The sequence below is a fragment of the Mustela nigripes genome, chromosome 1, assembly GCF_022355385.1.
Source record: "Mustela nigripes isolate SB6536 chromosome 1, MUSNIG.SB6536, whole genome shotgun sequence".
Classification (NCBI taxonomy): Eukaryota; Metazoa; Chordata; class Mammalia; order Carnivora; family Mustelidae; genus Mustela; species Mustela nigripes.
The window spans coordinates 150,175,042-150,189,282 of record NC_081557.1 but is presented as its reverse complement, the minus strand read 5'-3'; the positions used below and the strand labels follow the sequence as shown (position 1 = coordinate 150,189,282).

The 14,241-nt window shown below is 37.0% G+C and overlaps 1 protein-coding gene across 6 annotated transcripts in view; it reads right to left on the bottom strand.

Moving 5' to 3' along the window:
• ARHGAP24 (Rho GTPase activating protein 24) overlaps positions 1-14,241 on the bottom strand; it is a 757,722-nt gene that overhangs the window by 110,660 nt on the left and 632,821 nt on the right. The gene's annotated exons all lie outside the window — the stretch shown is intronic.

Here is a 14,241-nt window from a genome sequence, read left to right as displayed (position 1 = left end):
ACTGCTTGCGAGGCACTGTATTCCCTTAATCCGTGGATTGCTTGCCTTGAATTAAAGACATCAGTTTCATCACTAGACTGTTTGAGTTGTGTCATTTGACATGTGTCGATCACCCTTTGAATTCCCTGTAAAATTTTAGGCTCCATGTAAAATAATTCCTCAGATTTAAAACCTTTGAGAGCAATCCATCATCAGGTGTTTAGCTATTTTTATAGTGGTAAACTATCTGATTTATATTATAAAATCAATTACTATTTCACAGTTAGGAATAATAATATGTAATTTCTTACCATTGGCCCATAGACAGATGACTGAACCTGATGATATCTTGGGGTTACATTTATGAGTATGCTCAATAAATTATGTTGGTGAAGGAAAGCTAGTACACATATATAGTCTTTACATAAATTCCAAATAAAGCATAGATTAAAAAAATTACAAGCAAAAAAAAAATCTATTGGTATGTAATATATAGAGTGACATTTCCTCACATTTTGGAATTAATATTTGCCAGAAGTGGGTAGTGCCTTTCCCTGAAAACTGATCTTTCCAGAGGCAAGTTGTCTTGGGATAGAGAACCTTTCGTCCTATCTGTCTCCAGTAAACAAACAATTAAATAAATGCATTGTGCTTGCTATGCAAACAAAACTTCAAGAAAAGCAATCTCGTTCTGGATGCATCCTACCCAAGAGCCACTTCTACAAAGAAATTCTCTGACAACACTGCTAGGGGAGAGGAAACTAGTCTTTCCAGAACACAGCTGGAAGAGAAGTGTTCAAAACACTCCACATACTGTTTTCTTGGGAGGAGATGGCCACAAGAGAAAGAGATGGAAGATTCTTCAAGACTGAGGGAGAAAATTATTTTAAAAAGGACAATAATATGCAAGTAATTAAAAACTAGCAGTAAACCTAAAAAAAGGTAATATTAACCTGACAATTGCATAATGATATCGGTAACATAATGTTAACAAAATAAACCACAGCAAATATTTTTGTTATATTTGGATCACTTTGTTAAAATTTAGTAATTTGTTTTAAATATCCCACCGAATATTCTATTTGTTTAGCTCTACCTGATATCAAGAAGTACGTGCTTACTTAGGAGTAGGAGCTCCTTTTGTTCTTGCATTTTTGTTCCAATAAAATAATTATTCTTATGGATTTAGTCACAGAAGCCATTAACTTTACATTGAAATACTCTCTACCATGGAATTAAGGTAATTGATCACTACACACTGAGATCTACATGCAACCTCTGGAAGAGAAAAATGACCTATAAATCTTTCAGACAGGTTTTGGGAACTGGCATTAAATTTCCATATTATCGGGCAGGCAGCCTAGAAACAATAGCAAAATGCTAAGAAATAAGATGCAAATGGTCTAGCACTAAGCTTTCTGAGGCTGAGCTGCTGATCATTAGTCTTCCATATGCCACTAAAAGCAAAATTCCCATATAATACTCTTCATCTATACACTGTACCATTTGTATCTAGAATCATCTCTGATTTCAAAAATGGTACAGATAGAGGCCAGCCTGGATAAGTATGAAGGAATTAGAAGTATGAATTCTACCATATAACACTGATTCAAAACATCCCACATTAGTAATTGCCAACACACACACACACACACACACACACACACACACACACACACTCACACACACACACAGAGTCTCCCCTACAAAGAATTTTTTCCAGGAAAACAAACAAAAAAAGATAAAAAACCCAGCTGCTCAGAGTGCATGGGATGAATTCCATGCTCATTTACATGTGTCTGAGTGTCCTGCTGGCTGAAACCCAGGTGATATTCTTTGGGATAAATGCCTTTAACATGAGAAACTAGTCAGAGCATGAATAAATTTCCATGGGCTGTGCCAGTTCTGGTTCTAAACTTGCCAATGTAAAATTCTCCATGGCAAGCTAAGGGAGCTGGCAGCAAAAGACGAGTAAATGATGTCCTATATTTTGATTCCTTCACCATTTCTCTGTTTTGTCTTCTGCCTGTAAATATTTTAATGAATAATGTGGGGTTTAGTCATCAGCTGTCATTAAATCCCTAAGTGATTCAACTTTACCTAGAGTTGCACAGGAAGATGAGCAACATTTCCACTGTCAGTCATGCTGCCTGATGTGGGTGAGCCTCAAAGACTAACAGAAGAATGCTGGTCATGGAGGAAAAGGAAGAGAAGACAGCAAACCAAATACATTTTCCGTGAAACCTTTCCTTTCCTTTTCTGGCTGTTTTTCCTCATCCTCTTTCTTTGGCACATCATCGTCCTCTATCTTCATAAATAGTGGCCTCTTATGTGAGCCTCTTTCTGATCTCACTTACTCCTCTAAACCTGGCTTTTCACCCTGTGACAGTTCTTAATCTTCCATCTTCAGCGCTCATGGAGGTGAAAGAGCTATTAAATTGACTCCAAACAGAACACCCTCAAATAAGAATGATCGGTATCACCTCAAACTTGCATTTCCTCTTGCATTTCTTATCTAGTTTGGAAATTACTCAAGTCCCATTGGTCAACTCTTTGACCTCCCTGCTGAGGTCCCAGACCTAATTGGTCACTTAGTCTTGCTAATCTTACCTCCAAAATCTCTCCCAGTTCACACTTCCCACCAAAAGGAAGCACCCTGCTCTAGTGTGGTCTGTCATTCTCTCTCACCCAGATGACCACGGCTGACTCTCCTGGTGCCCCTCTCTCTGATATAGCTCCCCTCAGCAATTCCCCACCACACTGACCCCATGCAGTCTTTTTTGTTACGCATTTGTTACATGTGTACTTACTGGTGCCTGCCTATTGGGTTACAAGGCTTTAGAAGTGAATGAAACAAAACGTTCCTGCTCTAATGGATTTTACAAGCAAATGTCAGCGATTTAATTTGATAACTCCTCTGATTAAAAACCTTTGATAGCAATCCATCATCAGAGAATAAGGTCCCCATGCTAGAGACACACAAAATCTTTAAAATCTGCCTTCAAACCCATTTCCAGTCCTCTTTTTGTTTGTTTTTAACCTTTTTAATTTCATTTTTAATTTGAATAGAAGTGATACACAATGTTACATAAGTTCCAGTCCTTTTTTTAATCCTAATCTTACTCTTCTCCCCCTATGTGTTCAGGCAGACCACTGCAGCTGCCATTGCCTGAACATGCCTTTATTTATGAGTTTCCTCCTATGCCTCTTTATTTACTTGCACAATTTGTTAAAGCTTCAAGACCTACCTAGCAATTTTCAGTTTCTGTGAAGTTTTCTCACCATCCTAGTTGGACTGAATCTCTGTCTTCTCTGCGACCATATTTGTTCACACCTCCCACACAGTCCAAATTCACAGAATATTACCATTCTGAGCCACACAGCTGTCTCCCCTATCAGGCTGTGGGTTCCTTTAATGCAGGAAAAATGATGCAGTCTGCTTTGTATCTTGGGCCTCTACCAAAACTTCTGCCACGATGATGAGAACTCAGTAAGGGTTTTGTTCAATGACCAAAAGCAAAAATGAAAACAAAAGGGAAGAGGGGAAAAGGAAGAGAACAGTGACCGGAAAGTTAGGGGCAGCGAAGTCATGGGGAGGAAGCCACGGGTAATAAAATAGTTAACAACCTCTACTTTGCACTCAGTAAATGCTAAGGATTAAGTGTCATTGTTAACGGATGGCTAGGAGGAAAGACTCTGATTGTCCCCAACAGACCTGTCAACAGTCCAGTGGTTCATTCCCTTAGGCCGGCTTTTCATAACAGGGAAGCTTTGCTTTCCCACAACACTGGCACGTGGTCAGGAAGAAACTAGACATACATCATTTACAAGAAAATGAAAACCCGTAAGCCCCCTTCCAGCTCAAGGATTTAGGAAAGAAAGAAGACGAAGAAAGAAGAAAGAACAGGTAATAAAAAATGAATGGAACGGCAATAAAAGTCTTAGAGGGTCAGTGCAAGATTCCGCCAGGGCGCAGGTGATTTATGTATGAACAAGGGATACGGGGGGATTAAGAAATATTGTGCTGTGGCCACCCTTGCTACTATAAGCTATAAAGGATAGAAGTATCAGGAGGCATGACAGTATTTATCAAACAGGCCATTTCACTTGCTGTGTAAACTTCAGGAGAATGAATGTGCAGGATTTTAACCAATTGGATACTTTGTGTTTTCTCTTGGCATTCCATCCATTTTGCTCCGTAAACACTAGCATACAAGCTGCTAACTGGCCACTGAAAGAAGGCGTGCGGTTACCGAAGTTCTCTGACATTTCAATCAGGGAACCTCGTTGTACACTATCCTATGCAGCTAAGCCTAGCAGATGGCAGAATGAAAGGTATTTTATTTTCATTTTCATTTCCCATGAGGTCCTATATTTAAAAAGAAATAATGATCCCTGGTAAATTATTGAGACATCTCCTGAAGTACATTATTTCATCTAGAAATAAGAACATTAATTACAATGTTGCTAATTAGGAAGGTATAGAAATTTGTAGTTTATCTGCACTTAGCATAAACAAGTGACATTTTGCATAAATATGATAATTCTGCCTCTCTCTCCATCTTGCAGTTTACTACCCAATGTAAACACTTTCTCAGTAGGAATGAGAATCAAAGTCCCAGTTATAATATTACTCTATATCCAGACAGAGCTTACATTTTTCTTTTAAATAAAAACTCTGGGATTTTTCTGGGTGAATTATATAAGCTATCCATCCTCTTGAAACAATTGCCTAGTCAGAAGTTTAAAAGACAGAGATTTAATTTTTTTGACCGCTGTAACAATTGCTGCTCAAAGCAATTAACTCGATGCAATAAAAATACATCTGAAGCTATAAACATCACTCATAAATAATAAAAATAGAACTTTCTTAAATCCAGATACACTGAAACACACACACACACACACAAAAATCAAATGAGGGTCTCAGGAGAAAAAGAGCACACAAAAAAGGACTTACTTCATTATACTTAGGGGAATAGTTTTTAAAAAAAAAAAATCAATTTTTTAAAAAAAATTTTTAACGATTTACTTCTTTACTTTAGGGATGGGGGACAGGGGGAGAAGGAGAGAGAAGATCTCCAGCAGACAACCCACTGAGTGAGGAGCTCCATGTGGGGCTCCATCCAATGACCCTGAGGTCACCACTTGAGCTGAAATCAAGAGTTGGAGGCTTGAGGGGCCTGGGTGGCTCAGTCAGTTAAGTGTCTGCCTTTCGCTCTGGTCTTGACTTGGGGTCTTGGGATCAAGCTCCATGTCAGAGTCTCTGCTCAACAGGAGCCTGCTTCTCTCTCTGCCTCTTCCTCTGCCTGCCATTTTGCCTGTACGTGCTCTCCCTCTCTCTCTCTTTCTGCCACATAAATAAATAAAAACTTAAAAAAAAAAAGAGGCTTAATGGACTGAGCCACTCATGTGTCCCATAAAAACATATGTCAATTTTTAAATTAAGAATAGGATAGATAGCTTTTTAAAAAATACATGAAATTTTAACCGATAGATGATCTCGTGCCTATATAAAGAAGAGGGGGTGAGAGGTAAGAGGAAGGAAGGTAGAGAATAGAAAGAAAGGCCACTGGTTTACATGAAGAAGGTTGGAGGGGGCATGGTGCTTCCTCTGGGCCCAGGTACAACTGACTGTAGAAAAAGACTGTTCTCTCTCATAAAGCACCATTCAGTCAACATGCATTATGCAATCCAGGGAAAATTATAATTCCTGTATGACCCAAGATACTCTTGGGTCACGAGAGAAAAGGTCAGCAGCTTATATGATAAAACCTGTTACTGTCTCTGCAGTGGCCACCAATAAACTCCAGGTATACAATGGTTATGCTGTCCATGAGCCACTCGTGTTTAGACATTATCTTACCACAAAACATATATGAACTACTATCTTCAGATCCGCGGGAGCATACAGGGCTATTTCAACTGTTTTATTTGTATCTCTTAGGGGGAAAAATGGATGTGGTCTAGCCTCAATATTTTGGCTTCTTTATGACAGGATTTCATTTTATAATGTATTTGCCCATTTGGAAGCAAAAACGCTCAATTAATACCTCCAAAGCTCTAGGAATACATATCAACTGTAAAGTGCCATTCAGAAAATAAACCTCAAATTACTGTTTATCATTCCTTCTCCCCAATCAATTTGAGCAGCATAAACTCAAGACCCAATTTTAGCAATGACTTTAGAAAAGACACACAATCTCTGTCTGTGATGATAAAGGCTTGCAGGACCAACTTCTGGGGCACTGATTGCTCATCTCTAAAATGCTCACCTTTACATGTCACAAGAATGCAAATCTGGAGTCAGGATGATAACTAAAAAGGGAAGTTTTTATTTTTCCTACCCATGGAGCAGTGCAGTTCGCTGTGTATATGAATCAGCTTAGCAACCGAAGCTATAATTTCTCTTTCATTTAGTAAAAATGTTTTATGATGGTTCTGTGAAACTTACTACATTATAATAAATAAATTGTGTTGTCAGAGAATGGGCATTGACAATCATTAAATTTTTGCTAAAAACGTTTGCTAAAGAGTATCTTTGGCCCTTACACAATGAATTACTTCCAAGTTCAGCTGCTGCTAAATTAAAAATAAATCTGAACTTAACCTCCTGAAGGTGTTTTGAAATAGCATAAGATGATTCAAAATTCTCTACAGCACTAGAATAGTGATGCTGTGACTCTGATTAATATTTATCTTTAATTTGTTGGACAAGTACAACAATGAAATTGATTACAACTCCCATTTCAAATTTCTCAAAATGAGGAATTCTCATTCTAGGCAGTACATCAATTATCCACCACTTTGCTCTCTTTAGGCAGAAAAGACAATCAATAAAATATCAACTGACATAATTACCCTAACTCTAGTTTTAGACAATTAAGGAGCCCAATATTAAGAGAAATGACCCCTCTACTATCCATAACAATGCACCATTTTAGTTTTCCCTCTGGTTTTACACATCAGAGATTATCAAATATTTGGAAACAGGTGGAAGAGTCAAGAAAAACTGCTGTTTCCCCAATGCATTCGACAACTGATAATAATAGTGCTATGAATTTTTAACAACTATTTATATTTTCATTATTTTACAAGCCAGCTAATGTATGTTTTTGTTATATTTCAAGTTTTTATATTTTAGAAACACTGAAAAACTTCCCAAAAAGATGATCTAGAAAATTCTAAAAATGTATTGTTGCATTCTCTGGGAAAGTTAATAAAAACCCCCAAACTGGTTAGGAGTTAAGAGTTATTTACAGGTTTCTATGGGAAAGGCATTAGAAATCAGAATTGTAAAAAATGATCCCTGTAAAGCATAATTAAAAAGGGGTACAAATAAAAACAAGTATTTTTTTTGAAAATCTATAAATAGGTACCAAGTTTCCAGAAGCAATTGTAAGCCTACATTAGGCTGTCCATGTGGATTACAAAAGTAAAAGGCCAAGAGAGTTATATAGCACTTAACTTAAAACACTATAATCAAAACCACATACACAAACATTAAACTTTACAAAAGGAATCATAATGGATCTAATACGTACCAAAAAGAACCCAAATTCTAAAATGTCTTCCTAAAATGTGTTGGCTAATAATGAATAAATCCAAATGCTAAAGAAAGGCAATTTGCCTTAAATAAGAAAAGTACCCCCCAGCCTCACTTTTTTCCCTGTTTGCTTCTACATGGTAATTTCAGGCCAGTCTTGGGGTTTCTTTGTGTTTCTTGACAGACATAAAGTACCCATGTAATTTTACAATTTTCAAACCCATTTTCACCAGATTCAACTGTGTAGAAAGTAGCTCATTCTAGAGATTAAATGTATCCACACAATTTATTTGTGAAAGCAGCCAGGAGTAGACTGAAATAACAAGACTCCAAAATAACGAGTGTGGTTGCTCCAACAATCTCTATCTAAACTCAAAACTCCCAACTCCATCCCCAAGATTTCTTTATCAAAGCTTCCAAATATTTCCAATGAGGGAAAAAAAAACACAATGATTTTACCTTCCATATCTTCTTGAAGAAAATAAAACACTGCACAACTTGACAATTTCAAATTCAATCTTCCTTCATGATAGGTGTGTTTGCGGAGCGGGTTAGTCTCTGGACCCCCAGAGGAAAGCGAAGTCAGACTGGGGGTTTGCTGACTTGACACTCATCTCCTTTTATCAGCTAAGGGTGAGAGACTAGTGACCACACATAATACTTCTGTAACTCCCCCTTAACAAATGTTTAGAAAGCTTGTCTTGACAGAAACTGATTACAGGGATAAAAATCACACCCCCTTGTCCCCTCACAACAAAGGGCTCAACAATGAGAAGATTAAAAGACAGGCTTTGAAGTGGCTTACAGTCCCAGTGTCTTTAAAGTCAAAATAGGCACAATTTTTTTTTCCCCTCATTAACTTTTCAGCATCTTTTTGTTTGAATGGATTGGAATCTTCTAAGATCAGATAGTGCCTAAAAGTGATTTGTTTGAGAAAGTTTGAGCAAAACACCTTTGAGGAGGAGGCTATAGAAAATAAATCGGAATTGCCAATTCACTAAGTAATGATTGGGGAAGCTGACAGTGTTAATAAAACGAATACTCAAGTTTTCTGTTATTATCAGTTATGACCTAACCTACACGCTCTCACTCAAGATTTAACCATTTCTTAATTTTTGAGGGAACAGATTCTATAAACAAAGCTTTCACATACTTGGCCTCAAAAAAACCACAGGAGTTTGAGTGAGCAAAGATTTTTGTTGTTTTAATCTCTACTTTGTAAAGAAAGAGATTGAGTACAGTATTTTTCACTAAATACAGTATTTTCACTAAATACTGTATTTTCACTAAGTACAGTATTTTTCATTAAGCATGTGAAAACTAGAGATCAACATGGAATAACACTAGAATAAGCAGTTTTAGTATTCTTAATAAGCATATAAGACCAAAATGCAGGAAAAAAATAAAGATTGGATGGCTTCCGAACTTGTGTTACATTTTCCTGACGTCTGTCTATTTTTGTGTTTGGGTTTTTCACTGTGTGGAGATATTATTGCTCTAAACTCTCACCATTCTTGCCTCACAGACCTCATACTGTCTAGGTTTCCTCATTTCTCCTAGTTTAGCTAGTTTCTCAAGGCTTTGACATTGGACCTCTTTGTATAATAATGTATTATTTTCCTTCCCCAATATAACACCCCAGCAAGTGTACCCTAGAACCTGCACCAGCAAAACTAGATGGCACTGGCCCATGAATAAGCTCTGTTCTTTGTTTTTGGGTTTTTGCTCACCTCATTCCCACTAGTTGAAAATCTCTTCTATCACAGTGTCATTTCAACCTTAGTTGCATATTAGAATCACCAAAAAAAGGAAAGGAAACCTACTCTAACATATTTTATAAGCAATCCAGATGGTCCAGTGGATTACAATATTCAGCCGAAGTTGAAAACACAAAACTTATCAAAATTCTCTCCATCTCTTCAAACCCTGTTCATAAACCCTTCCGGCCATATGGGACACTTCTCCGTCCTGAAGTTTCTCTTCTTGCCAATTTCCAATGAGACCTACCAAACTTTTTTGTAGGCAGAGTTCTCCAAGCCCTCAAATTCAATGACAAGCTTAGGAAAGGACATGTGGCAGTCCCATTCATTGCTTCATCCTTAAATCTTTTTGTTTCCTAGAACAATTCCTGCTGATTTGCTTAACTCAGACCATTTAAACACAAGGCAGAGAGTGTTTAAATATCCTCAATGTCTTTCCTCACCAATTAGGGTCTGTCCAGCAAGGTCTTTCTCCCTCTACCAGATGACAGCTCCAGTGCAGAGATAACCAGCTATGCAGTCCTGAACTATGTCTTGCATAACATGCTGGGCTCCAGTCTGTTCTGGGTAAATCTTGCTTTGTTCCTGACTAACTCTCATTGGAGACTCTAGTTTTACTCCAGGACCTCATACCAGTTGCTGGATTTGGATAATTATCTGATGATTCTATGCCATTTGACACTGGCATTGTCCCTCTACATTCTCTGTCGCTACATTCTAGCCATCTATTAGGAACTCTCTACATTGTCTTGGAAAATCTTTGTAAAATGCTTCCTGGATCCCACGGCCAGCTAGACATCACACTCTGATGGACTCACTAAGTGAATGAAAAAATTTATTAATGACCACAATAGTATAATGCAGTATTTCTGAGAATGTATGCCTACATCTTCATCAAACACATTTAAAACATGATACATTTTGTTAACTCTTCATCAAACACATTTAAAACATGATACATTTTGTTAACTCCTCTTTCAATCCTTATTTAATTCTTCAGATTTTCTATGATTATATCTTCATATGAGGCCTTACATTTTATTTTTATCAACGTAGGACCTTGGTTTTGAGTCATTAATTTTCCTTCTTTTTTAAATTAATTAACTAATTTGACAGAGATCACAAGTAGGCAGAGAGGCAGGCAGAGAGAGAGGGGGAAGCAGGCTCCTCGCCAAGCAGGAGACCGATGTGGGGCTCAATCTCAGGACCCTGAGATCATGACCTGAGCCGAAGGCAGAGGCTTAACCCACTGAGCCACCCAGGCACGCCGTTAATTTCCCTTCTTTTGTAGTTCCATTTCAACTTAGTTCAAACTCATCTCTCTCTCTCTCTCTCATTTTTAAGATTTTTATTTACTTTTTTGACAGAGAGAGACAGTGAGAGAAGGAGCACAAGGCAAGGGGAGTAAGAGAGAGAGAAGAAGGCTTCCTGCTGAGCAGGATGCCTGATGAGGGGTTTGATCCCAGGACCCTGGGATCATAACCTGAGCAGAAGATGGACGCAATGACTGAGCCACCCAGACGCACCCCCCCCCCCAATCCAGTGGTGACTTCAAGATCAAAGGAAATCTTTCAGAAGAATTTATACCTAATTAGTAAGTGTGGAGTGAGAATCACCATTTTAAAGTTTTATCTAACTTTTATATGTTCTTAGAAAATTGGCAAACTAAATTATCATGTACATATTATTTAGATTATCACTTAACTACTACTCAGAAGATGTAGTGTTGGTTGCTATTGTATCATCTACATCACAACCTAACCAGTAGAGCTTCTGTGGGAGACCTGGTATCCAGAGCAGCAGAAAAGCCCAGAGTACTCAGGACACTGAGAACTATGGTTTTGTTTTCCTGGGTAGGAAATATGTACTTGGTGATTTGAAGGCACAAGCATCACTGATTTGCAGGGTTGGATTTGACCAATTTGACAATTCTTTGAAATTAGTATCTGTGAAACAATGTAGACTTAAGGAAAGTCTTACCCCAGAGATTTACATAAATTATGTAAAAATTTCTGGACAGTCTGTTTTTCCTCTACTGCTTTTTACTTAAATGAATAAACAGCATGGTAGGTTAACAATTATAAAGTAAATAAAATACGTACAATCTGCTGCCTCAACAAATCATTTAATTTTATTATGTTCTTTTGCTATTTGGTTACTATCCTTTGCACGAATACTATTCTGTGTTATTTTTTCAATTGCTGTTGTAATGCAATTAATATTTATATTTGAAAATATATTCTTTTTGTTTTTGATGGTTCATAGTTTCACAAGAAGGAAGACATAGTTTAATCTCTGAAATGACACTAAGAATTTCAAGAAAATAAAAGCAAACCAAAATAATTACTGCATTGGCAGTCTATCTTTTAAATTTCCTAGATAAAACTAGATAATAATTTTCCTAATTTGATCTGTAAAGTAACACACAAAGGTAGGTAATGCGTTGGTCAGGAATAAATTGTATCTCGTTATATTTAAGGCAAAAAAAAATCACAAAGAGTAATCTTCAGAATTAACATCATAAAACTGAAATGCACATGGAATACAATTTTACTGATTTATTGCCTTGGAGAAAATGCATAGAACAAGATCATGATGTTAAACTTCATGCAAAAGAAGCTTAATAAAGTACCTCCCTCGTTACTAGGCAGTATGTTCCTATAAAATATATAAAAGTGGTCTATTTCTTAATGTTTCTTTTTTGCAAGATAAAATTCCAATGCCTTCCCCAGCAGACATCCTTTGTAATATTTCAACAAGCACTGAAATGTTTGGTACTGTATTTGGTTGAATTGCTCAGTGGAGATTGAGCGCTATGTCAATTTTTCTTTCCACGTTCTTACAGTTTTTTCAATGCTTTCACAAAGGTGACATCTTATATCATAAAGCTTGGCCAAAGGAGAAAAACTCAAGGTCATACAGAAAATGGCAATGTTATATTGGAGATAAGGGGAAAAAACTTAAAAATTGCTTTTTTACTAACCTCTTAAGGTATATAACTGGAGTAAGACGTTCTATAATAACAAAAACTTTGGACTTTTCTGATGAAACAAATGGATTGTGCAAGATCAGAAATGACAAGGCTTGCACATTTTATTTGAAGATAAGATTAAAAAGCATCAGGGGTACCTGGGTGGCTCAGTGGGTTAAAGCCTCTGCCTTCGGCTCAGGTCGTGATCTCAGGGTCCTGGGACTGAGCCCCACGTCGGGCTCTGCTTGGCAGGGAGCCTGCTTCCTCCTCTCTCTCTCTCTGCCTGCCTCTCTACCTACTTGTGATCTCTGTCTGTCAAATAAATAAATAAAATCCTTAGAGAAAAAAAATAAAAAGCATCAATATAGACTCCTCTTCATGCAAATAGAGCTTCATACCACTTCAAAACTAGCTGAAAACATGAGTCTGGCTTGACTTTCATCTCTTTATAAACACTAATTGCCATTTGTTTATTTTTATTTTTTAAAGATTATTCATTTACCTTAGAGAGAGAGAGTGCGAGCACACTCATGTACGGATTGGGGAAGGGACAGAGGAGAGAATCCTCAACCAGACTCCCTGCTGAGAGCAGAGCCTGAGGCAGGGCTTGATCCCAGAACCTATGAAACTATGACCTGAGCCCAAATCAAGAGCTGGGCACTCAACTGACTGAAGCACCCAAGCATGCCCAATTTATTATTTATTAATAGAGATCTTAATGCAGAAATTTTCTCTTCAATTTTAAGAGATGATGGCACTAATAACGACTGATATTAATTATACTTTGACAAATTGACTATCTATTCTATAGAATCCATGACAATGTGGGCTGTACAATTGTTGTGGCTCCTTTTTTGGAAGTAACTGCACACAGCCTTCCTGAACTCTTTACCAGAGAGTATTCACCCCATTCTATGGCATACTATGCTCACTCTTAACTCAAAAAGATGTAATTTGGTCTTTTAAGAAATTTTCACAAAATCAAAGACACACACACACATATATATATCTGTCTGTATATATGCACACTTGAAATTAAAATGGATAAAACTTTTCTGAGTTTTTGCAATCACTTGAAGTAACAGGCCTGTTAGATACAGAATAATTCAACTAGATAATAAGATGATATTTTCTCTTTCATTATGAAAGTATCCCATATTAGATTTTAATTGGCCACAAAACATCAGGCTATTTCTTAACCATTTTAACATCAAATAAAGAGTTTAAAATTCTGGGGTACGTAGGGGCGCACAGGTGGCTCAGTCAGCTGAGCATCCGACTCTTGGTTTCGGCTCTGGTCGCGATCTCAGGGTCATGAGATTGAGTCCCACATCAGGCTCTGCACTCAGCACAGAATCTGCTTAAGAGTTTCTCCTTCTCCCTCTGCCCTTACCCTCGCCTGCATTCTCTCTCTCTACAACAAATAAATAAACTCTTTATAAAACAGAATTCTGAGGTATGTATTAAGTTAATGTTAAGTAATTATCAATTCCTAAAACTGTATTTCCTATATATTATTTTGTTTTCACAATCATGGGCTAAACTTTCATCAGCAAACATAAATGCTTTAAACTCCATACTGTCTGGGGATGTTTAATATGTTTTTTTAAACAACTTACAGAATATCTAATACAAATTACCTAACATAAATGTTTTACATAGTTTGCCTCTATTCCATTTCATTATATTTTAGATAGGATGAAATGTACCATTATGTTCTTAAATTTTATTTCAGATTGAATACTTATACTCATTACTCATTTTTACTTTTCCTCTACCACCCTATATCTACCATCTAGAAACCTACAAAACACCAATAAAAATCAAGCTCAGGCTAACAGGCTACAGATATTTCAAACATTTTTTAATAAGCTCCATATTTTGTAACATAGTCATGAAAAAAACAAAAGGATAGATGATGGAGAATTATAGAGAGATAGAAATAATTGGAACAGAGAAATAGCATCTGTAGCTGAGGATTTCAG